The sequence below is a fragment of the Mustela erminea genome, chromosome 1 (genome assembly GCF_009829155.1).
Source record: "Mustela erminea isolate mMusErm1 chromosome 1, mMusErm1.Pri, whole genome shotgun sequence".
NCBI lineage: Eukaryota > Metazoa > Chordata > Mammalia > Carnivora > Mustelidae > Mustela > Mustela erminea.
This window is the reverse complement of record NC_045614.1, coordinates 162,475,980-162,500,119: the sequence shown is the minus strand read 5'-3', so window position 1 is coordinate 162,500,119 and position 24,140 is coordinate 162,475,980. Positions and strand designations below refer to the sequence as shown.

General features: G+C 35.1%; 1 protein-coding gene across 3 annotated transcripts in view; it reads left to right on the top strand.

The window, feature by feature from the left end:
* NECTIN3 (nectin cell adhesion molecule 3) overlaps positions 1 to 24,140 on the top strand; it is a 133,481-nt gene that overhangs the window by 14,202 nt on the left and 95,139 nt on the right. The window lies entirely within an intron of this gene.

Here is a 24,140-nt window from a genome sequence, read left to right as displayed (position 1 = left end):
GTTGTTAAAAATGGCCAGATCTCATTCTTTTTGATGGGTGAGTAATATTCCATTTTGGTGGGTGGGAGAATGTGTGTATGCCTCACCTTCTTTATCCATTCATTTACTGATGAACACTCAGGTTGCTTCCATAACTAGTAAATACACTGCAGTAAACAGAGAGGTGCATATTTTTTTAAATCAGTGTTTTTGTTTTCTTTGGGTAAATACCTAGTAGTGGAACTACTGAATCATGGTATTTCTATTTTTAACTTTTTGAGGAACCTCTGTACTGTTTTCCACAAGAGGTTTCACCAGTTTACATTCCCACCAACAGTGCATTATATAGTCCTTTTCTCCACATTCTCGCCAGCACTTGTTTTATCTTGTCTTTTTGATACTAGCCATTCTGACAGGTGTAAGGAGATATATCTCATTGCAGTTTTGATTTGCATTTCCCTGATGATTAGTGATGTTGAACATCTTTTCATGTGTCTATTGTCCCTCTGTATCTTCTCTGGAAAAATGCGTGTTCAGGTTATCTGCCCATTTTTAATTGGATTATTTGTTTGTTTTGGTCCTGAGTTGTGTAAGTTCTTTATATATTTTGAATATTAACCTCTTACAAGATACATCATTTATAAATACCTGCTCCCATGCAGTAAGTAGTCTTTTTGTTCTATCGATGGTTTCCTTCACTGTGCAAAAGTTTTTTTATTTGGGTGTTGTTCTAATGTTTATTTTTGCTTTTTTTCCCCTTGTCTGAGGAGACATATCTAGAGAAATGTTGCTGAGGCCAGTGTCCAGTAGATTCCTGCCTTTGTCTTTAAGGAACTATATGGTTTCAGGTCTCACATTTAAGTCTTTAATCCATTTTGTTTTTGTGTATGCTGTAAGAAAGTGGTCCAGTTTATTTTTTCTTTTCTTTTCTTTCTTTTTCATGTAGGTGTTCTATTTTTTTCAACATCCTTTATTGAAGAGACTTTTTGCACCCATATTATATATTCTTGCCTCCTTTGTCCTAGATTAATGACCATATAAGTACGGGTCTGTTTCAGGGCTTTCTGTCTGTTCTGTTGATATATATGTCTGTTTTTTGTGCCACTATACTTTTTTAATTAGTACAGCTGAGTAGTATATCTTGAAATCTGCGATTGTTTTGGCTATTAAGGTCTTTCATGGTTGCATGCAAGTCTCGGGATTATTTGTTCTGGTTCTATGGAAGATACTTTTTTTTTTAATAGAGATTGCATTGAATCTGTAGATTGTTTTGGATAATATGGACATTTTAATAATACTAATTTTTCTAATCCATGAGCATGGTATAGCTTTTCATGTGATTTTGTGTTATCTTCACTTCTATCAATGTACTACAGTTTTTATAGAGTACAGGTCTTTCATCTTTTTGATTAAATTTATTCCTAGGTATTTTATTCTTTTTGAAGCAATTATAAGTGGGATTGTTTCCTTAACCTCTCTTAAAATCTTTTTTAGTTTTTATGATGGTATTTGTCTTTGGTGGGGTTGAGAGGGTGAGGGACAGTGGGAGAAGCACATTGATAATGGTAAGGTCCAGGAACAGAATGTAAATAGAAAGATTAAGAACACAGATGAGAGAGGATAGCTTTAGAAATGATGAGCAGCTCTTTTTTCTACTAGATAGGGGACAAGAACATGGTGGGTGAAGATGCAGAGAAATGTCAAGGTCTAGAAAAGGGAGGTTGTGGCAAGGCTTGGATCTTCATGTTATAAATTATATATTTTGAGAATAAGTGAGTGTAGGGTAATATGGGACTTAATAGAATTTTGAAGGCAAAAATGAAATAAGATATTAACTAAGAATGAATAAAATAATGGGTCAGTATTTGAAAGCATGAGTTAGCATAACATGAACTTATAAAATACAATGATGTGGAGGTAGTAATAAGTTTATGTTGGTGGTTATTATTTAGTTGAGCACTGTGTCTACTAGAATTATTCCAGGTACTGAGAAAAGCTAGCTGATAGAGTAAAATGTGAGGGTACCTGGGTGGCTCAGTTGTTTAAGTGTCTGCCTTTGGCTCAGTTCATGATCTTAGGGTCTTGGGATCTAGCCCCACATCAGGCTCCCGGCTCAGTAGGAAGTCTTCTTCTCCCTCTTCCTCTGCCACTCCCCCTGCTTGTGCTCTCTCACTTTCAAATAAATAAAATCTTAAAAATGTGTTCTTGAGGACCAATTGTATTTATATATTGACAAAAGTAGAATAGAGCCAGAGTGCCGAGTACCTTTTGAATATGATGTCATTGTTACTGAAAGTTTGGGAGCAGAAAAAAAGACATAGGAATGTAGTATTGAAACAATATTTACTTATCATAAGTGGGATTGTCTAGTTGTGGAGGTATTAAGGCCTGAATTAGGATGGCAGTGGTAGAAATGAAAGGGAAAAGTTTAAAAAAATAATTAAAAGACAAAATAATATGTATTGATGATCCCAGTATATGAGGAGTGCATTTGGAGTTTGCATATTAGACAGATGGGAGAATTGTTTAAATATTGCTGGAATGGAGGTTGAGGTAAGAATTAAGATACTACATGGAAGGGTTTATTAGTTTCTTAGGACTGCCACAAGAAAATATCACAAACTGGGTGGCTTACAACAGCAGAAATTTATTCTCTCGCAGTTCTGGAGCCTAAAAAGTCTGAAATCAAGGTGTCAGAAGGACCACATTTCCTCTGAGACTCTGGGTAGAACTCTTTTTTGTCCCATCCTAGTTTCTGATGGTGGCCATCAATTTTTGGCTTTCCATGGGTTTCATTTCTACAGTCTCTTTTTTTGTTATCATGGCATTTTGCTTTTTGTATAAATATAGTCACATTGGATTAAGCCCACCCTCCTCCAATAAGACCTTATCTTAACTTACATTTTCATTACCTATGCAAAGACCGTATTTCCAAGGTCTTTGGAACCTTGATTCCAAAAGTCACATTCACAGGTACTTGGAATTAAGGGTTACAGTGTATCTTAAGGGGAACATAACTCAACTTGTGACAAAGGAGTAATGATTTTGGTTTTGACTGTGTTAACTGAGATTTTGAGGCTTGATTTGAATCAAAGTGCCAAGTGAACATAGCATTAGAAGATGTGAGGTATTAGTTTGTGAACAAGGCTGGAAACATAGAATAATGAAATATTAAAACATTTTATTGACATAAGTAGAAAAGTATTCATTGTAATTGTGCAGTTGGATGAACTGTTGCAAAGTGAGCACGTCCATGAAACTATCACCCTGGTTGAGAAATAAATCTTTACTGGCACTCCAGAAGCCCCCTTACAGTCTTACACTCTTTCCAGTCACAAATCTCTCTGTTTTCCCAGTGAAAACTGCAATTGTGACCTCTAACACCATAAATTACTGTTATCTGTTTTTGAACTTTATATAATACTTTTTTGTTGATGTTGTGAGATTCATTCGTGTTGTTAAATGTAGCATTATTTTAGCACCACTGTGCAGTATTCTGTCCATTGCTGATCCATAATTTATCAGTTTTAATGTTGGACAGACATTTGGGATGTTTTTGCTTTGAGGCTTTTTTGAAAAGTACTGCTATGAACATCACATACCTTTCTTTTAGTGGTGTATTTGCTGGATCATTTTATGCATGTTCTTGTTGAATAAGTTCTTTGCTTGAGAGATTCTCTCCATCTCCCTTCCCCTCCCCCCACCAGACAGAATGGCTAAAATTAATAAGTCAGGAAATGACAGATGTTGGTAAGGATGTAGAGAAAGGGGAACCCTCCTGCATTGCTGGTGTAGCCACTCCAGAGTGGAGGTTCCTCAAAAAGTTGAAAATAGAGCTACCCTATGACCCAGCAATCGCATTACTGGGTATTTACCCCAAAGATACAAATGTAGTGATCCAAAGGGCCACATGCACCCCAATGTTTATAGCGGCAATGTCCACGATAGCCAAACTATGGAAAGAGCCTAGATGTCTGTCGACAGATGAGTGGGTAAAAATGTCTACAATGGAATATTATATTATTAATATTAATATAATATTAATATTATGGAATATTATACAGCCTTCAAAAATTCAAATCTTGCCATTTGCAACAACGTGGATGGAACGAGAAGGTATTATGCTAAGTGAAATAAGTTAATCAGAGAAGACAATTATCATATGATTTTACTGATATGTGGAATTTGAGAAATAAGGCAGAGGATCATAGGGGAAGAGAGGAAAAAATTAAACAAGATGAAACCAGGGAGGGAGACAAACCATAAGAGACTCTTAATCTCAGGAAACAGACTGAGGGTTGCTGGAGTGGAGGGATTTACAAGGGATGGAATGGCTGGGTGATGGACAGTGGGGACGGTATGTGCTGTGGTGAATGCTGTGAATTGTGTAAGACTGATGAATCACAGACCTGTACCCCTGAAACAAATAATACAATAAACAAATAATACTTAATAAATAAGCAAATAATACTTAATAAAAAATAAAAAGAAAAATATTACTCATTATATACAGGCATATAAAAATCTGATGATTTAGCTATCATGAACTTGTATCGAGAGACCTTGCTAAATTCATTTATTTCTAATACTTTGTCCAATCTTTTGGATTCTCCATCACACATCATGCCATCTGTGAAAAATGAAAGCCTTATTTCTCTCCAATCCTTATACTTTTTTTTTTTTTTAATAAAATCCTTATCAGATTAGGAAAGTTTCTATTCCTGGTTTACTAAGAAATTTTATCATGAATGGTGTTTAATTTTATCAAATACTATATCTTTTAAAAAAATTTTTTTAAAGATTTTATTTATTTGACAGAGACACAGTGAGAGAGGGATCACAGCGGAGGAGTGGGAGAGGGAGAAGTAGGGCCCCCATGGAGCAGGGAGCCCCTTGTGGGGCTCCGTCCCAGGACCCTGGGATCATGACCTGAGCCAAAGGCAGATGCTTAATGACTGAGCAACCCAGGTGCCCCACAAATACAATGTCTTAAATTTGAGGTGATTAGATGAATTTCCCCTCCTCCCCCTTTTTTTGAAGATTTATTTATTTATTTTACAGACAGAGATCACAAGTAGGCAGAGAGAGAAGGGGGGAAGCAGGCTTCCCGCTGAGCAGAGAGCCTGGTGCGGGGCTTGATCCCAGGACCCTGAGACCATGACCTGAGCTGAAAGCAGAGGCTTAACCCACTGAGCCACCCAGGTGTCCCTTTCCCCCCCTTTTAAATAATGTGTTAAATTCAATTTTAAGAAAATGTTAAACTGTCTTGTGTTTTTGGAATAATCACACTTTGGCTTTGATAAGTATATCTCTTATTATATCACTGGAGTCAGTTGACTGTTATTTTCTTTTCTTCATCTTTATCAATTGTGTTGGAATAGTCCTTTCTAATGATCTTGCCAAGTTTTGGTATCAAGGTTATTCTGGGCTCAAAAAAACTAGATTTTCTTTAATCTGTGTCACTTAGGACCATTCTGTTTTTGTAGGTATTTGTCCGTTTTGTGCTTTCAGATCTAATGACATGAAGTTTTTTGTTGTTTTTTTTAAGGATTTTTTTTAAAAGATTGTATTTATTTATTTGACAGTGATCACAAGCAGGTAGAGAGGCAGGCAGGGGAGGGGGGCGGAAATAGGCTCCCTGCCAAACAGAGAACCCAGTGCGGGGCTCAATGCCAGGACTCTGGGATCATGACCTGAACCGAAGGCAGAGGCTTAACCTGCTGAGCCAACCAGGAGCCCTTTAATGACGTTTTTTTAATGTCCTCTTATTACCTTTTTAATTTTTTTTTGAATATCTGAAGAATCTGCAGTGATGTGCCCCCTTTTCATTCCTCTTATTTGTAATTTGTGTCAGTTTAGTTTCTGCATCAGTCTTGCAGGGAGTTTTATCAATTTTATTAGACTTAACCAAAGAACTCACCTTTGATTTGTTATTGATCTTCTCTATCTTAAGGGTTTTTTTTTTTTCTGTTTCATTATTTTCTGTTCCATAGTTTCTTCTCCCTTTTTTGGAGGGTTTATTTCCTATTACTTTTCCGCTTCTTGACATGAATGATTATCAATCTGCAGCCTTTCTTTTTTCTTATATATACATCTGAGCCTGTTTTTTTCCCTTTAGTCATGATTATCATTTTTGAGTCTTGGGTTATTTCAAAATTATCACTGGGGCACCTGGGTAGCTCAGTTGGTTGAGCATCCACCTCTTGGTTTCAGTTCACGTCATGATCTCAGGGTTATGAGATCAAGCGGGTGTCAGGCCCTGAGTTAGGCTCCGCACTCAGCTTGGAGTCTGCTTGAGAGATTCTCTTCATCTCCCTTCTCCTCTGTCCCCCATCCCCCCACCCCCGCTTGTGTGGGCACTTAGCTCTCTCTTTCTGAAATAAATAAAACCTTAAAAAATATATATTATGTAACTAAACATGAAGATATTTTAGTGCCCCTAGTTTTTTATTTTTAGCTTAATTACATTGTGTCAAAGAACTTGTGTCTGATTTCAGTCTTTGGGCACAACATTAGGTCAATGTTGAAATTCCCTGTATAATTGAAAAGAATGTACATTGTGCTTGTTCAGTTATTTGTTTTCTCTGTGTGTTATATATCAATTAAGTCAAGTTGGTTGCATTGTTCAATCTTTATCCCTTTTGATTTTTTCCCCCTACTTTTTCAGTTAATTACTGTGAGGTGTATTAGAATGATATTCCATGATGTGGATTTGTCTTTCTTTTTTTCTATACATTCTGTGAAGTTTTGCTATGTATACTTTGAGGCTGAATTATAAAGTACAGTTAAATTTGGAATTGTTCTACCTTTTGGCACCTGACCCTTTTATCATTATTAAATGGCCCACTATCTCTTGCAATACTTCTTTCCTTAAAGTCTACTTTGTTTGATTTTAGTATAGCTACATTAGGTTTATTTTGGTTAGTGTTCACATTTTCTCTTTTCCCCAGCCTTTACTTTCAACCTTCCTGCACTCTTAAATTTAAGGTGTATCCTTTGTAAGCAGCATTTAATTGTTTATATCAAAGCTGCTAAGCTTTGTCTTTTATTTGGCATATTTAGTTATTTGTAATTAATCACTTACATATTTGGGCTTAAATCTGTTATGTTACATTTTAATTTCTACTTGTGCATACGTTCTTTATTTGTTTATTCGTTTCTTTCCATTATATTACTTTTCATTCTGTTTTCCCCTTTATTAAATTGTTTGTTTTGTAGGTTCTTACTGTTCATTCAGTAGCTAGAGATTATAAAATATGTTCTTGATTTTATTAAAGTCAATAAAATTACTATGTATAATATATTCCTTTTTAGACAATACAGGAAAACGTCAAACTCTTTTTTAACTCTATCCTTATTTTGCTATTAGTGCTAGCATCTGTGTCTGCGTGTGTGTATCCTTTAAGACATTGTTTGATGCAGTAGGTGTTTATTTAGTTTTTGCAATATGTTTACTTTTTCTATAGTTCTTTTTCTCTGAAATTTGTAGTTTCCCTCTGGAATCCTTTTACTTCTGCCTCAAGAACATCCTTTGTATTTTCTTTAGTGAGAATCTCCTTAATTTCTTTTTTTAATTTTTTTTGCCTGAAATTTCTCTTAAAACATATAATAGCTTTATTGATATAGTTGACATACCATACCATACTTCACTAATTTAAAGAGCATAATTCATGGGTTTTTAGTATATTCAGAGGTGTACAACCATAATCATTCACTTTTAGAACATTTTCATCACTGTCTGCTCCCCGCCAAAGCAGTCATTCTTTCATTTATCCTCACCCCTCCCAGTACTGGGCAATCATTAATATACCTTATATTTTCATAGATTTGCCTCTTATGTACATTTCCTGTAGATGTCATATAATATGCAGTCTAATATGTCTGATTTATTTCATTTAGCATAACGATTTGAAGGTTCATCCATATAATACATATATCGGTACTTCATTCTTTTTTATTGCTACATAGTCCATTGTGTGCATATATCACATTTTATTTATTGATCAGTTGATGGACATTTGCATTATTTATGCTTTTTGGCTATTATGAATAGTGTTGCTATATGCATTCATTTATTAATTTTTGTATTAACATTTTTGTATAAATTTTGTATTAACATACATTTTTATTTCACTTCGGTATTTACTTAGGAGTGGAATGGTGGTAACCATAACCTTTTGAGGAATTGCCAATTTGTTTTCCAAAATGGCTATACTGCAGTACATTCGTACTAGCATTGTAGGGGCTCTTCCAGGCCCTTAACAAACACATCTTATTATTTGGCTTTTTTATTTTAAAGAGAAAGTGAGCACAAGCAGATGCCAGGCAGAGGGAGAGGGACAAGCACACTTCCTGCTGAGCACAGAGCCAGATGCTGGCTCATTCCGGTTATAACCGGAGTCCAAGTCAGTAGCTTAACTGACTGAGCCATCCACATGCCCCTATCTGACTTTTTTTATTGTAGCCATTATAGTGGGTATGAGGTGGTAAGTCATTGTTTTAATTCACATTTCCCTAATGGCTAATGATGTTGAGCACATTTTAATGTGCTTATTGGCCAGTTGTGTATCTTCTTTCAAGACATGTGTATTTAGATCCTTTACTCATTTCTCAGTTGGATTGTGTGTGGTTTTACTGTTGAGTTATAAGGGTTCTTTTTATATTCTAGGTACAAATACCTTTGATCTACAACCAGCCATTTTTTTTCCAGTCCGTAGGCTTTATTTTTACTCTCTTGATGTTGTCCACTTAAACATAAAAGTTTTTGTTTTTAATTAAGTCCAGTTTATTTCCTTTCTTTATCCTTTTGTTGCTTGTGCTTTTTTGGTGTCCTGTCTAACTAGAAAGGTTTTGCCTAACATAGGCTTGTGAAAATTCGCTACTATATTATAGGAGTTTTATAGTTTTTGCTCTTACATTTATGTCTATGATCTGTTTTGTGTTAATTTTTATGTATACTCGGGCTTTTCAACTGGATATTCAGTTGTCTCAGGACTGTTTGTTGAAAGATTATTCTCCCCCCATTGAATTGTACAGGCACCCTTATTGAAAATCAGTTGACCTTAAATGTAATAAACTTATTACTGAACTTTCCATACTATTTTGTTGATCTCTGTGTCTGTCTGAGGCTAGTTTCATACAGTTCTGATTACTGCATATAGTTTTACCACATGTTTTTCGTTACTATATAGTTTTGCAGGGTCTTGAAATTTAGAAGATGTTAGTCTTCCAAATTTGTTCTTTTTTGGGGGGAGGGCGTTGGCTATTCCTACTCACTTTAATTTCCATGTAAATTTAAGGTAACCTTGTCAGTTTCAGCATTCATGCCAGAAACTACACAATAAGTTAGGGAAAGTTTAACTTAAAGAATTAATTAACTTTGATTAAAAAGAAATAAACTATACAGTTATAAGGAGACGGTATTGTATGGGAAGGCTGTGAGGGACTATCCTCGAGAAAGGACAAACTTGAAAGGGACTCAGACTTTCATTGAGAAGGTATAGTTACCTTTACCTGGTAGTAAAGAAGGCTGGAGCTTGTATGGAATTATTAGGCAAGGAATAAGCTATTTTGGGAGTGAAAGTGGTGATGTGAGTGTGTAGTGAAAGTTCTGGTGCTAGTGGGGCAGTAGACTTTTGAGAACATTTGGGCAGCATAGGGTCTCTGATTTCTACATTAAGAGGACCGAGGAATGAAGATTGCCTGGCTGAGACTGCAGTTTGTAGGGGGACTGGGTTCTGGACACATGGCTGGGGCTGGGTCTTCCCACTATTCTCAAACTCATGCTTTTCACTTCAGATCTGCATTGGACATGCCAGGAGAGCCTCTCCCTCCTGCAGAATTCCTATAATGCCATCTCCTGAGAAAGCTTAATACCATATTTACATGAAAGGAGAAGTGCTTAAAGGAATTCTGTTTATCAGCATATATAGATGGTGCATTTGGAGTTGACAGACAAAAAATTGATAACACATTCATCTTCATAGTATAAAGGCACTTTAAGGTACATGAGATTAGAAGATAAATATGTGCTTTGTTGTCCTTTTAAGCCAAATGAGATGAAACGTGTCTATGTTAGTGCTTTTCTAGAAATTTTGAGAACTATATATTCATGTAAATAAAACATTTTAATTATTTAGAAAGCATATGAAATGAAACAATATAAATGTAATTCTTTAAAAATTTCTACTAGTCTTATTTTTTAAGTGTTTATAATTTTCATTAACTTCTGACTTATGTGTGATACTTATTCTGCAGATGCTGATTTACTGCTTTAACATATCAAATTTTGACAGTTATCACATTTCATCAAATGTCAGAGGTCACTGATTAAGAGAGACACTTATTTTATATACCATTAAGGAAGAAAAAAATAACCTGACAGTACTTTCCTATCACCTGGAGTTTTTACTTTATGTGTATTGACTTATTTTATATTTATTGGACTTTTATTTCATACTTAACAGTATTATATTCATGGATATTTAGAAATAATCATAACTTGTGTGCATCCATGAAAAATAAAATGTAAGTGGAAAAATGGTTAAAGTATTTCTAGTCTTCAAATTCAGAGTCCTTCTTTATATTGTTTTTCTCCCTGTGCTGTGAAGAGCTCTTTGATACTCTTTTTTAAAAGATGTGTTTGTAACATAGGGAATATAGTTAATGGTATTTTGATAACTTTATATGATGACAGCTTGGTAACACTTACCATGGTGAGCATTTTGTAATATATGTCAAACGACTATATTGTACACCTGAAACTAATATATTACTGTATGTCAATAATATGTCAAAAAAAGATGTGTTGTAGAGTTACAAGACCACCCTTAGATTCAGTAATTCTCTAAGAAGACTCATAGGACTAAGCATATATTTGTACTCAAGGTTATGATTTATTATGGCAAAAGCTCCCACACTAAGCAAAAGGTCATGTGTAAAGTCTGGGAAAAATCAGGCACAAGTTTCCAGAGTCCTCTCCTGGTGAGTCAAAACAGCATATACTTAATTCCCCCAGGAATGATTTGTAACAAGATGGGTGAAATGTTGCTAGCCATAGAAGCTCATTAGAAACTCCAAGAACAGAATTTTTGTTGGTGATTGATCATGTAGGCCGAGGACATATCTAAATTCCAGATTCTTAGAAGGGGAAAGTAGGTGTTTATCATAAACTTATTGTTTGTACAAAACAGTTGGGGCGCAGTAAGCCATCATTACCAATTAATGGTGAGAACTTTTCCTCAGATCTTTTAAGTTACCCACCATTAGTCAGCGGCCATCCTTACATGAAGGCCTTTCTAAGGATAGCAGTTTAGGATAGCAGTTTCACTATGTTAACTCGTACAGGAGACCATTATCTCTGAGAATTTTCTTATAAGCCTGTAATATCCATTCTGCAAGTTTTCATTCTGATGCTATCCTGATCTTACTGGAAAGATAAGCTCATTCTTGCTTTAAGGTAGGTCGTAGGTTGTAGGTTTGCCTATTTTCAGTCATGCCACCAGGAATAATAACCAAGTTTGCATATATATATATAGGCCACTAGTAACCCATTTTAGAGGTGGAAAGATCTGCATCTTGGAGACAGTGGGAAAAAGTGACTTAAAAACTTTTTTTGAGATTGCTTGTTATATATAATGGTATATAAGGCGCTTAACTAGATTCAATATTTGCTGCTGAGATAGTTTTTATGGAAATTGGGATGGAAGAGAGAGTATGGTGGGTGGCAGGCTTATAGCATAAATCTTGGGAATTTTGTTTTGTCCATCTTTTGACCAGAATGCAGAAGGACCAAATCACCAAACAGTGGTGAAAATGATTATAGACATATAGTCTGGTAATATTCAGCTCCCTTACTTTTTCCATTTTCTTTCCCCTTCAACAATTTTACATGTTTAAGAGTAGAGCTGCTCTGATAAAAGTTCTAAGCTCTCTCTTTTGTACTTTTCCCCCGTAAGTCTGAACATCTTTTCTGTTTGCATCTGTATTGTTACTACTTTTGTTCTGGGCATTTATATCTCGTGCTTAGTTTAGTGCTATGGCTTCCCATGATAGTTTCCTAGGGCTGCCATCACAAATTATCATAAACTTGGTGGATTAAAACAACATATTTCTTCTCTCATAGTTCTGGAGTACAGAAGTCCACCCTACAGGTGTCTGCAGGGCCACATTCCCTCTAGAAAGCTCTAGGGGAGATTCTTTTCCTTGCTTCTCCCACCTTCTGGAGGCCACAGACATTCCGTGGCTGCGTAACTCCAGTCTCTGCCTCTGTTTTAACATGGTCTTTGCTATTGTCTTTTCCATGTTTGTTACTAATAAGGATACTTGTCATTGGATTTAGGGCCCACTTGGATAATCCAGGAAGGATTTTTAATTATATCTGCAGAGAACCTTCTTTCAAATAAGGTCATAATTAGAGCTTTACATTCCTATTGCTCTTTCTGTATCTGTGCTTTTTTTCTCCACTATAATATGTGAATTTCTGCTAGATGAATTTTCTTAGCTTGTATTTTGGCTTCCTAAATTTTCACTCTATAGTGTTACTTCTTTTTTTCCTCCTGCTTTATACTTTCTCTGATTTGGCTAGAAGCTTTCTGAAGGGTAAGGAATGTTCTTCCTCCTTGGTCTTCTTCAACATGAAGACTGGTCAATATAGGTAGGTTTCAAAGTATTAGTGATCAAGGTGGATGCACAAATAAACTGAATTAAGAATTTGTCTTTCTGGCTTCATCTCTGTTATTTTTTTATTTTTATTTTTACCAATACCTGGATTTTTCTGGTTTCCCAGACTCTTCTTGCATTTTCTTTCTTGTGAATCTTTTTATTTTTGTTTTCTTAAGTGCCCTTTCTCTGCTTGGAAAAACTCACCTTGCCTAAGATCCAGTTTAAATCCCACTATTCTCTGACAAATTTACTGAAATAAAATTAGGATTACTAGTTTAGGCTTAGCTAAAAGAAAATTTCCCTTTTTAGATGGAGCTTTACTTACTGTACACATGTCTCTCATGCGTTCTCCCAAGTTAGTATGCATTGCCACCCTTGCTTGACTGGGGTGGCTCCCATAAATGTGATATATCCCATTTTGTCTGGAATGTCTAGGTAACTGATATTCTGACGTAATTATCTATCAGTAGTGCTCTTTCACTTCCCTTTCACTTTAAAAAATTTATGTTCTGGCTCAGATAACGAATTCTGTGATTGCTCTACCCATAATATCCATTGCCTTAGAAACATTATTTTCTCTTCTAGATTCTTAGCTCTTGGAAATCTCAAGGTATACTATTTTCTACCTGATAGTACCTAGTACTTAATACTCAGTAAATGAAACTCAGTAAATATTTGAACTCTTACTATACGCCATACCTATTGTATTTTGGTCAATATTAACTCACTTCCTTTTTCAACCTAGACTTGTCCTGTAGTATCTAATCCTTTGACCCAATATTTTTCACTTAACCACCAGCCTTGTAAAATCTTAACTCTAAATCAGTACAGGTGTACAGATGTTTTATGCTTACCTCTCAACTACTAATGGTCCTTGGGGGAGAAAAAAGAAAGTTATACAACCATGCTTGTATATGGTGCTACTATAGAATTAGGTGTTAGCTATAACTGGACCTAAAACAATTCTAGCAGTTTCCTTTGGTGTTTAATCAGTGCATACTCCCATGCTTTGAATTAAAAAAAAAAAAAAAAGAATTAGTGAAACCTTGTTAATTAGGTGAGAATAGTCCCATTTTATAGGTGATGAAATAGGCTGTCGAGTACCCAGGGTCACACTGATAAAAATTTAGACATCTGTGTGTTCTTGAATATAAGTTAGTCTGCCTCCAGAGTTCTTGCTTTTTTGTTCTACCCTCTTATCATTCACCATTTAAGTCTCAGTTCTCACATCTGAGAAGTATCATACTCTACTGAACCATAGCCTCCATGTACTTGTTTAGAGATGTCTTTTTATTTATTTATTTATTTATTTATTTTTTAAAGATTTTGTTTATTTATCAGAGAGAGAGAAGAGCAAGCACAGGCAGACAGAATGGCAGACAGAGGCAGAGGGAGAAGCAGGCTCCCTGACGAGCAAGGAGCCCGATGTGGGACTCGATCCCAGGACGCTGGGATCATGACCTGAGCCGAAGGCAGCTGCTTAACCAACTGAGCCACCCAGGCGTCCCTAGAGATGTCTTTTTAAAATAAAACAGTAAATTTGAGATTTCTGGATAATTAATGCATGTTGTATAAATGTATAAATTTTTACTTGGGTCCTATATTCCTATGAGAATTGAAAATAGATCAGTGTCTTTTAAGTATCTGTTCTTTACAAAACAGGTGTTTACTTCATCTGAGAGTATGTATTCAATAATAGGTCTTCTGTTTTTATGTATCACTTATAAGGTTAAAGTGAACTAAAAGATCAGAAACAAATTCATTAGTATGGTTAAACAATTCTTTCGGTTGAAAAATTGCTTAATGCTGATTATGAATTTTGATGCTGGAATAACTAAAGCTTAAATTAATATACTTACTGTAGTATTTGGGGAAATACATGTTTATTAGGATTAAAACTCATAATTTCATTAGTGTTTGAAAATTGCCACAATTTCACAGTTTGCAATAGGATTGAAAGAGCAAATTCTTAGTAATTGTTGTGAAAAATCCATTCTCCCAGGAGCATTTCACCTCTGTTGGGATTGGCACTGATTTAAGAACTGCAACCCCCCAAGCCCTTTTTATTTTGGAAATCAATGAACTTTTGAATGTCCCCACTAATAGCCTTTCTAGATATTCTTTCTCTGAAACGTTTAGAATTTATTTATAATGTGCTCAGCATGAGGGAGTTGGAATGATTACTTTTTGAAACCAGAAGACTTCTTGTCTCTCTTTTGCCACTAGCTGTATGTTAAGGGCAAATCACATCAAATGTCTCTATAAAATTATATTAGATCAGATGCTCTCTAAGTTCTCTTCCAGGTCTAAGATTTTGTGCTTCTGTTCTGAAAATATGAAGAAACTGTGCTTTTAAAAAAGCATAATAACTAAAGAGAACCTTTATGTTGGTTAAATCAAGATATTTTCTTTATTTGAAATTGAAAGGTAGTGATTGAGAGTAGATGGTGGAAACAACACTTTAGAGCATTTTGTAAAGGTTGGAAATACTACTTCCAGATAATATGATATGATACAATAGGATAAAATTTATAGTTAGTGTTAACATATGGAAATATTTTAGTAGAAGTTTGCTATCTCTTGCATCCGTTATTCCCTGTTTGGTTACATGTAAATCATTATTTAATTCTTTTTGGCTCATTTTTTTGTTGTGTTTTATAGAAAACTCAGATCTGTAGTCAGAAGTTAACTTTTATTAGACTTCCATTCTAGAAAGGTACCCCATGTAACAAATGTTATATAGCTGTACTATTCAGTACTGTAGTTATTAGCCAGATGTAGTAATTGAGCTATTCTAGGAATTGTTAAACACTGTGTCAAAGCATAATTAGAAGTTGTAGTTTTAGTTTATTCTCTGCTGTGTCATTTCTGATTATTGCCCTTTACTCATTTTGGATTCAACCTTCCAATCTTATTTTCTGTATTTTCATGTAATACTGGATCTGTTATTAACCTGCATCGGCCTTCCTAGCCATGAAAATCTTGGATTCCACCTCTTGCAAAGCTTTTCCTACGATGTTAGATGGCACTGTCTCTTACTATTTGTATGACCCTCGTTAAGTTTTTTTTTCTTCTTCTTTTTCTTGATGTGTCATATGGGGAAAAAATTACCTATCTACCTCACAATGTGCTTTTTGGAGGGAGAGGGATATCGTATGGGGATCAAATGAAATGGTAAAATGAAAATCCAACAAAATGGTATGTAAAAACTGACAATTTTCAGGAATGTACAACTGTAAGGTGGTGAGACATTTTATTAATGTGAAAACTGAGTTTCAGAGAAATTGATTTCCCCACTGTCTCACATTATTCACCTTACTTTGCTTAGAACTTTAATTCTGATAATCTTTAGCTACATTGGTTTGTATAATTCTTTGATACTAATTCCTTTTCTTCCCTTCTTGAGGAGCTGAAAGTATATGGTCTATCACTGAACTTATATCTTTGTACCATCAACCCGTTTTTCATCTTTTGTCTCTGCTAGCCTGGTAAAACTCTCAAACTAGGTTAAATCTTGCATACTGTTTGCAACTTCCAGGCCTCCAGTCAGGCAGCTGAATGCTGTTGGATGTCACCATAATTCAAGAGTAGTAACTGCAGGTGATTCTTTTTTTTTTTTTTTTTAAGATTTTATTTATTATCGGGGGGGGGGGGTAGTGAGCACAGGCAGACAGAATGGCAGGCAGAGGCAGAGGGAGAAGCAGGCTCCCCGCTGAGCAAGGAGTCCGATGTGGGACTCAATCCCAGGACGCTGGGATCATGACCTGAGCCGAAGGCATCTGCTTAAACAACTGAACCACCCAGGCGTCCCGCAGGTGATTCTTGGTACTACCCTGAAAACTACATTTTCCTAGTCAGTGTTTTTTTTTTTTTTCCCTACTCTTAAAAAAATTATCGAGGACTACAGCAGGCTTTTGTTAGTGTGGCTCTTATCTGCCAGTATTTACTTGATTAAAAATTCAAACGGTAATTTTTAAAATGTTTTAATTCCTTCAAAAACAATAATTATATGTTAATAAATATTTTGATGAATAATAATTTTTATTAAAAATAGTGATGAGTAGGGTACTTCTTTATTTTGCAAATGTTTTTAACATCTATCTTAGTAACAACTGGATTTTCATACCTGCTTCTGTGGTTAACCTGCTGAATATCCTATGTTCTGGAATATATATGGTATACTCTTGACAGAAAGAAATGAAAAATGATAGTTACCTGGAATGACTTGTGACCTGAGTTTTGATTTTATTAACCATCTGAAAAGGTCTTAGGGACTCTCAAAAGTCACACTTTGAATACTACTTCATTCTATTGACTCTTTCCCCATAGCTGTTTTATACCTTCTTTTTAAGCCTCTAGACATCCTCTCTTATTCGCACATGAAATCCCTACTTTCTAAAAAAAAAAAAAAAAAAAAAAAAATCCCTGCTTTCTGTTTTAAAGAGTAAATGGAAGTAGTCAGAAAAGAACTTTCACTACCATACCTACCCATCTGTAAAGGTAGATTGCCAGCTACAACTAAGATACAGTGAGTGGCTTAATATCCCTGAGTCCTATCCCACACTCTTTTCTAAAAGATAACCACTTTTAACAACTGTGCCTTCTCTTGTCTCATAAATTTTCCTTTCAGTCATTTCAGTCAGCGTGAAAATACACTATAATATTTCTCATTAAGAAAAGACTTTTCGTGATACATCATCTCTCTTGAGCTACTGACCAATCTCTGTCTTTATAGTAAAAATCATCTTAAGTTATCTATATACAAAATGTTCTCCAATTCCTCTCCTAGCCTCATTTTTATATAAAACAGCCTTATCGCGTATAAGTAACATAAAATAGGCTGCACCTACTTAATGGTTTACAATTTGGTAAGTTTTAACAAAGACGTTGCCTGCTAAAACGTCACTACCTTGAAGATAGTGAATATTATCTGTCATTCTCAAAAGTTTCCTTGTGTTTGTAAATCATCTGTCCCATCCCTGCCTATCCTCCTTCCCCTAAGCAAACACCTGTTTTTTTGTCACTGTAAAGTAGCATTTTCTAGAGTTTTATATAAATGGAACTATACTTTGTGTACTCTTACTTTCTTCTTTCAGCATAATTACTTTGAAATTTAACCATAGTGTTGCATCTGTCAGTTTATTTCCTTTTATTGTTGGTAGTATTTGGTTATATAAGTACTCCTTTTTAAAATTTATAATACACTTTACCTTTTAAGAGTAGTTTTACTTCATAGCAAAATTGAATGGACAGAGTTCCCATAGGCACTCTAGTCACCCTTCCCCTCAGCAACCCCCATCAGCATCTTCTACCAGAGTGATGCATTTGTTAAAATTGATGAACTGATTTTACACTTAATCATCACCCAAAGGCCATAGTTTACATTAGGGTTCCCTCTTGGTATTGTACATTCCACGGGTTTTGACAAATTTATGACATGGATTCACCATTATAGTATTATGCGTTTTACTCCCCTACAAATTCTTGATATTTTACAGCTATTCATTTTCCCCCCTCCTTTCCACTCCCGGCAACCACTGATCTTTTTACGGTCTCCATAGTTTAGCCTTTTCCAACATACCGCATAATTGGAATCATTCAGTATATAGCCTTTACAGATTGGCTTTTTTTAACTTTATACATTTAAAGTTCCTCCATGGCTTTTGTGGCTTCATACCTCATTTCTTTTTAGTGCTGACTAATATTCCATTGTCCAGATATACCACAGTTTATTCATTCATCTACTGAAGGACACCTTGGTTGCTTCCAACTTTTGTCAATTCTGAATAAAGCTACCATAAACATCCATGATAGGTTTCTGTGTAGACATAAGTTTTGTACTTGTTTGGGTAGAGACAAAGGAATACAGTTGTTGGTTTGAGTATATCTAATTTTCTAAGAAACTGCCAGACTGTCTTCCATAGTGGCTATACTATTTTTCATTTCTACCAGTAATAAATGGTAGTTCCTGTTGCTCCATAACTTTGTGAGCATTTGGTATTGGCGGTGTTTAAATTTTAGCCATTCTAATAGGTGTGTGGTGATTATCTAGTTGTTGTTTTAATTTGCAGTTATTTAATAATATGATGTTGAGCATCTTTTCATATGCTTCTTTGCCATCTGTATCTCTTTGGTAAGTGTCTATTAAGGTCATTGGGTCATTTTTCAATTTTTTTTTTCTTACTGTTGAGTTTTAAAAGTTCTCTAATTTGAATATTAGCCCTTTATTACAATTTTTCTTTTGCAAACATACGTATTCTCCCAGTTTGTGACTTGTCTTCTCATTCTCTTGGTACTGTTATTTGCAGAACAGAAATTTTTATTTTGATGATGCCCAGTTTGTCCTTTATTTCTTGGATCATGTCTTTGGTGTCATGTCTAAAAGATGATCACCACCCCCAATATCATCTAGGTTTCTTCCTGTGTTTGTATTCTAGGAATTTTATAGTTTTGCATGTTATATTTATGTTTGTGACCCATTTTGAGTTAATGAAGGGTATAAGGTTGGTCTAGATTCCTGTTTTTGCATGTGGATGTCCAGTTGTTCCAGCAGCATTTGTTGAGAATATTCCCTTTGCTCTATTATATTGCCTTTTCTCCTTTATCTGAATATATGACTGTAGTCCTCTATTGCTGGGCTCTCTATTCTGTTCTTTTGACCTATTTGTCTATTCTTTCACTAATGCCATACTTTCTTGATTATTATAGCTTTATACCACATCTTGAAGTCATGTGGTGATAGTCCTCTGGCTTTGTTCTTTTTCAATATTGTGTTTGCTATTCTGGGTCTTCCCTTTTTCCAGGAATCAGTGTGTTGCTATCCATAAAGTAGCTTGCTGGGATTTGCCTGAGACTATGTTGAATGCATAGATTAAGTGGGAAGAACTGACATCTTGACAATATTGAGTCTTCCTATCCATGAATATGGAATATGTTTACATTTATTTAGTTCTTTGATAACTTTGATCAGTTTTGTAGTTTTCCTCACACAGATCTTGTATATATTTTGTTAAGATTTATATCTAAATATTTCATTTTTGGGGTATTAATGTAAATGATACTGTGTTTTAATTTGAAATTCCACTTTTCATTGCTAGCATATAGGAAGGTAATTTTATCCTACAGCTTTGCTATAACTGCTTATTAGTTTGAAGAGGTTTTCTTGGTCATTTCTTTCTGATTTTCTATGTAGACAGTCATGTCATCTGTGAACAAAGTTTTATTTCTTCTCTCCCAATCACTTTGTTTTATTTCCCTACCTTACATTAGCTAGAATGTAAGAAATTATACTAGAATTTATATACTAGAAATTATGTTTAATTTCTAGGATAATGCTGAAAAGGTACAACAGAGGAGGGCTTCCTTGCCTTGTTCCTGATCTGATTGGGAAAGCAGCTAGTTTCTTGGCATTAGTATAATGTTAACTGTAGGTTTTTAAAAAATAGGTGTTCTTTCTCAAGTTGAAGATAATCCCCTCTGTTTCTATTTGGTTTTTCCCCTTTGTTGGCGAATAATATTTTATTGTAAGGCTGTACTACAATTTGTTTCTTCAGTCACTTGCTGATGGACATTTGGGTTGGTTCCAGTTTTTGGCTATTAAGAATAAAGTTGCTTTGGGCGCCTGGGTGGCTCAGTGGGTTAAGCCGCTGCCTTCGGCTCAGGTCATGATCTCAGGGTCCTGGGATCGAGTCCCGCATCGGGCTCTCTGCTCGGCAGGGAGCCTGCTTCCCTCTCTCTCTCTCTCTGCCTGCCTCTCCATCTACTTGTGATTTCTCTCTGTCAAATAAATTAAAAATAAATAAATAAATAAAAAAAAAAAAAGAATAAAGTTGCTTTGGGGGCGCGTGGGTGGCTCAGTTGGTTAAGCATCTGCCTTCAGCTCAGGTTGTTATCCCGGGGATCGGGGATCCAGCCCTGAGTCAGTCTCCCTGCCAAGAAGGAAGTCTGCGTCTCCCCCAACTCTGCCCTTCCTTCCCATTCATGCTCTCTCCCTTACTCATTCTCTGTCTTACGTAAATAAATAAAATCTTAAAGAAAGTTAGTTAGTTGCTGTGAACATTTGTGTACAGGTCTTTGTATAGACACACGTTTTCCTTTCTAGTGAATGAAAACAAGAATGAAATGGGTGGATGATATGGTGCTTGTATATTTAACTTTTAAGAAACTGCTGGTGTCTTCCAGTGTGATTGTACCATTTTGCAGTTCAACCAACAATGAAGAAGAGTTCCAGTACCTTCACATTCTAAAATTTCATATCGTTAGTCTTTTTGATTTGTGGCCTCTCTAATGGATAAGTGTTGTGGTATCTTATTGTGATATTAATTTGCATTTTCTAATGATGTTGAGCACCTATTCATGTGCTATTGGGTGATGTGTCTGTTCAGATATTTTGCTCATTTTTTAATTGGCTTGTTTGTTTTTTTATGAAGTTTTAGGAGATCTTTTGTATTTTATTCTTTATAGATATAAATTCTTTCAAGTTCTTTATCAGATATAAATTCTTTATCAGATATGTTCTGCAAAGTTTTTTCCCCATTAAATGGCTTGTCTTAAGAGTGTGTTTTGAAGAGTAGAAAATACTTGATGAAATCCACTCGTGCTTTTGGTAACATACCTAAGATGTATTTGCCAGCCTAAAGTCACAAAAATTTGTATTTGCATGTCCGTGTGAATTTTAAGAAAAAAAGCTTGTCAATTTTTATAAAAATTTGCTTGGATTCAGATTGGGATTGTGTTTAATCAGTAGCACAATATAGAAAAAAATTAGTATTTTAAGAATATTGAGTCTTTTAACCTATGAGAAAAGTTTATCTTTCCATTTATTTTGGTCTTTAATTCACCTTAGCAATTTTTTTTTTTAAGCTTTTATTTATTTGACAGATGGCAGTGAGAGAGAGACTGTAAGTAGGGGGAGTGGGAGAGGGAGAGGCAGTGAACTGTTGTCACTTTATATTTGGATTTTAGCACTTTAATGTGATCTCTAATATGAATGTCAAGTCATTTTGTTTGTTTTTGTTTTTAAATAACCCACAGAAGTTAGAGTACATGAATCATTACATTTTATTTTTCTGTCACAATTGTTTTTGAATATTTCCAAATGATTTGTGTTCTCTGTATGCTCTAAATAAATAAATTCAAATATACATGAAAAATCCAGACAGCTTTATTTTCACAGATCTAGTGTTTTCATGGGAGCTACAGGTAGGAGGGAAACACTTCTCTTTCTCTTTGAAAGGACAATTAATCAGTTAATGGTACAAATGATATGTTTTTCTTTGGTCTCTAGAGTATACAGTAGCCTGGAATACATTCTGACAATGTCAGATAGGGTCTTGCCAGATATGAAAGGTTCAAGTCTTTGCTGTTCCTTAGCCTCTTTATATTTTAGACTTACGTCATTCCTAATGATGAAGTTACTTCAGATAATTTAGGTCTTTAGAAATAAACATTTATGTTTCTTCAGTATACACTTCTGCTCTCCTGTCAAACTCCATATGGAAAAGGGGAAGAAAAGGGTAAGGGTAGTCTCAGTGTTCTGGAGACCTTGAGAAATGAGGCGTTTGAATAGTGACTTTGGATAAGAACCGTGGTGGAGAAACTCTTTCTCCGCAGTTTTAAGATTCCATGGGGGTGGAAATCTTACTTAGAAGTGGTTTTTAACTTGGGGGTTTTGTCTAGGATTGGAAAGTTATACACTTATTTGCAGGGAACAGATACTTAACTTTGGCTGACTAAAACACAAAAAAGGAGATACATTATTAGAAGCTCATGGAATCTCTAAGGGAGAGCCAGATTATCAAAACTTCTTCAGGGATTTAAGGATTGAAACAATAGAAAATAGAAAATTTCCCAAGTTTACTTTTGCAAAAATTACCCAGAATAATTTTGTAGAAAAATTGGAGAGTAAAAATTACTCATTATCTCCTAGATATTAAAACAAAAGATGAAAAAGAAAAACTTGATAGTTGTTAATATTTATGAGTAAAATTAAAAACATATTAAAAATAGCCATTTGTAGTTTCTTAAATCTACTCAAGCTCTTTACTAAGGGATCAGTTTTTCTGGTCAAATCTATTAAACTCTTTTCTAGGTGGCTTTTCTACCTTTTATGCTGAGAGTGGATTTCCCTATTTAAATACTGTAGAATATATTTACATGTTATAAATACGTTTTTGAGTCAGTGGATTCTTTTTTTTCTTTTTCCTGTCTCTTAATAGTCCCCTTCATTAATGGTGGCTCACTAGGCCATAGTTCTTACCAGTTGAAAGGAAATATGATTTAGCATAATCCCTCCCAGGTTATTCTGATACCTAATGTCTTGGTGATCAGTTTGCTATAACAAAGCACTATGGACTGGGTGGCTTAAACAACAGATACTTATTTTTCACAGTTTTGGAAACTGAGAAGTCCAAGATCAAGGTGTGAGCAGATTCCATTCCTGATGAGGACCCTCTTCTTGACTTGAAGACAGACACTTGCTTTGTCCTCACATAGTAGAAAGAGAGAGAGCTTGTCTTTCTTCCTTTTCTTGTATGACCCATAATGTCACCATAGGGGCTCTACCCTCAATACCTCATATATCTGATTACCACACAAGGGCCCCATCTATAGACATTATCACTTTAGAGATTAGGGCTGCAATAAAAAAAATTGGGGAAGTGCAAATACTCAGTCCGTAACACCTTATCCTATCTCTTTTCCATTTCCACCTGAGGAGAATTTAATTCTGCTTATTCTTATTTTTAATTTGCTATTATTGTGAACATTACTTATAAATGATTTTGACATCAAAGAGGAACACAAAGTAAAAACTGAAAGTTCTTTCCTAAATCCTCAGTATCCCACTCTCTAGGAATAACTAATGTTGTTTGCCAGAATATACAAAGTTATTGTCAGTATATGTGCACACACGTGTGCCTGTTTTTTACATTTTGATCTTCAGTCGTGTGTGTGTTTGTGTTTAGTGTGAAGCAGGGATCCATTTCCAAGTATTTAACTCTTGTCCTTTCAGCATCTTGATTAATTCATTATTTCCCCGCTCATAGAAATATATTGTTGTATATCAGTACAATATATATAATAGTACTGATAAATTTATAGGTCAGTTTGTGTACTTTAAATTGTTTTCAGATACTAATAGTAAGCTTTTTATTATTTTTACTTTAGCATTTCCCCTCCCTCCTACTGGACCATTGATGTTTTAGAAATATTTCTTTTTTTTTTTTTTTTTTAAAGATTTTTTTATTTTATTTGACAGACAGAGATTACATGTAGGCAGAGAGGCAGGCAGAGAGATAGAGAGAGGAGAGAGGAGGAAGCAGGCTCCCGGCTGAGCAGAGAGCCCGATGCGGGACTCGATCCCAGGACCCTGAGATCATGACCTGAGCCGAAGGCAGCGGCTTAACCCACTGAGCCACCCAGGCGCCCCTAGAAATATTTCTTAGCTTTTGTTCCTAGTCTTGTTTCAAGAATTTTTATCAGAAATTTCATTGCAGTTG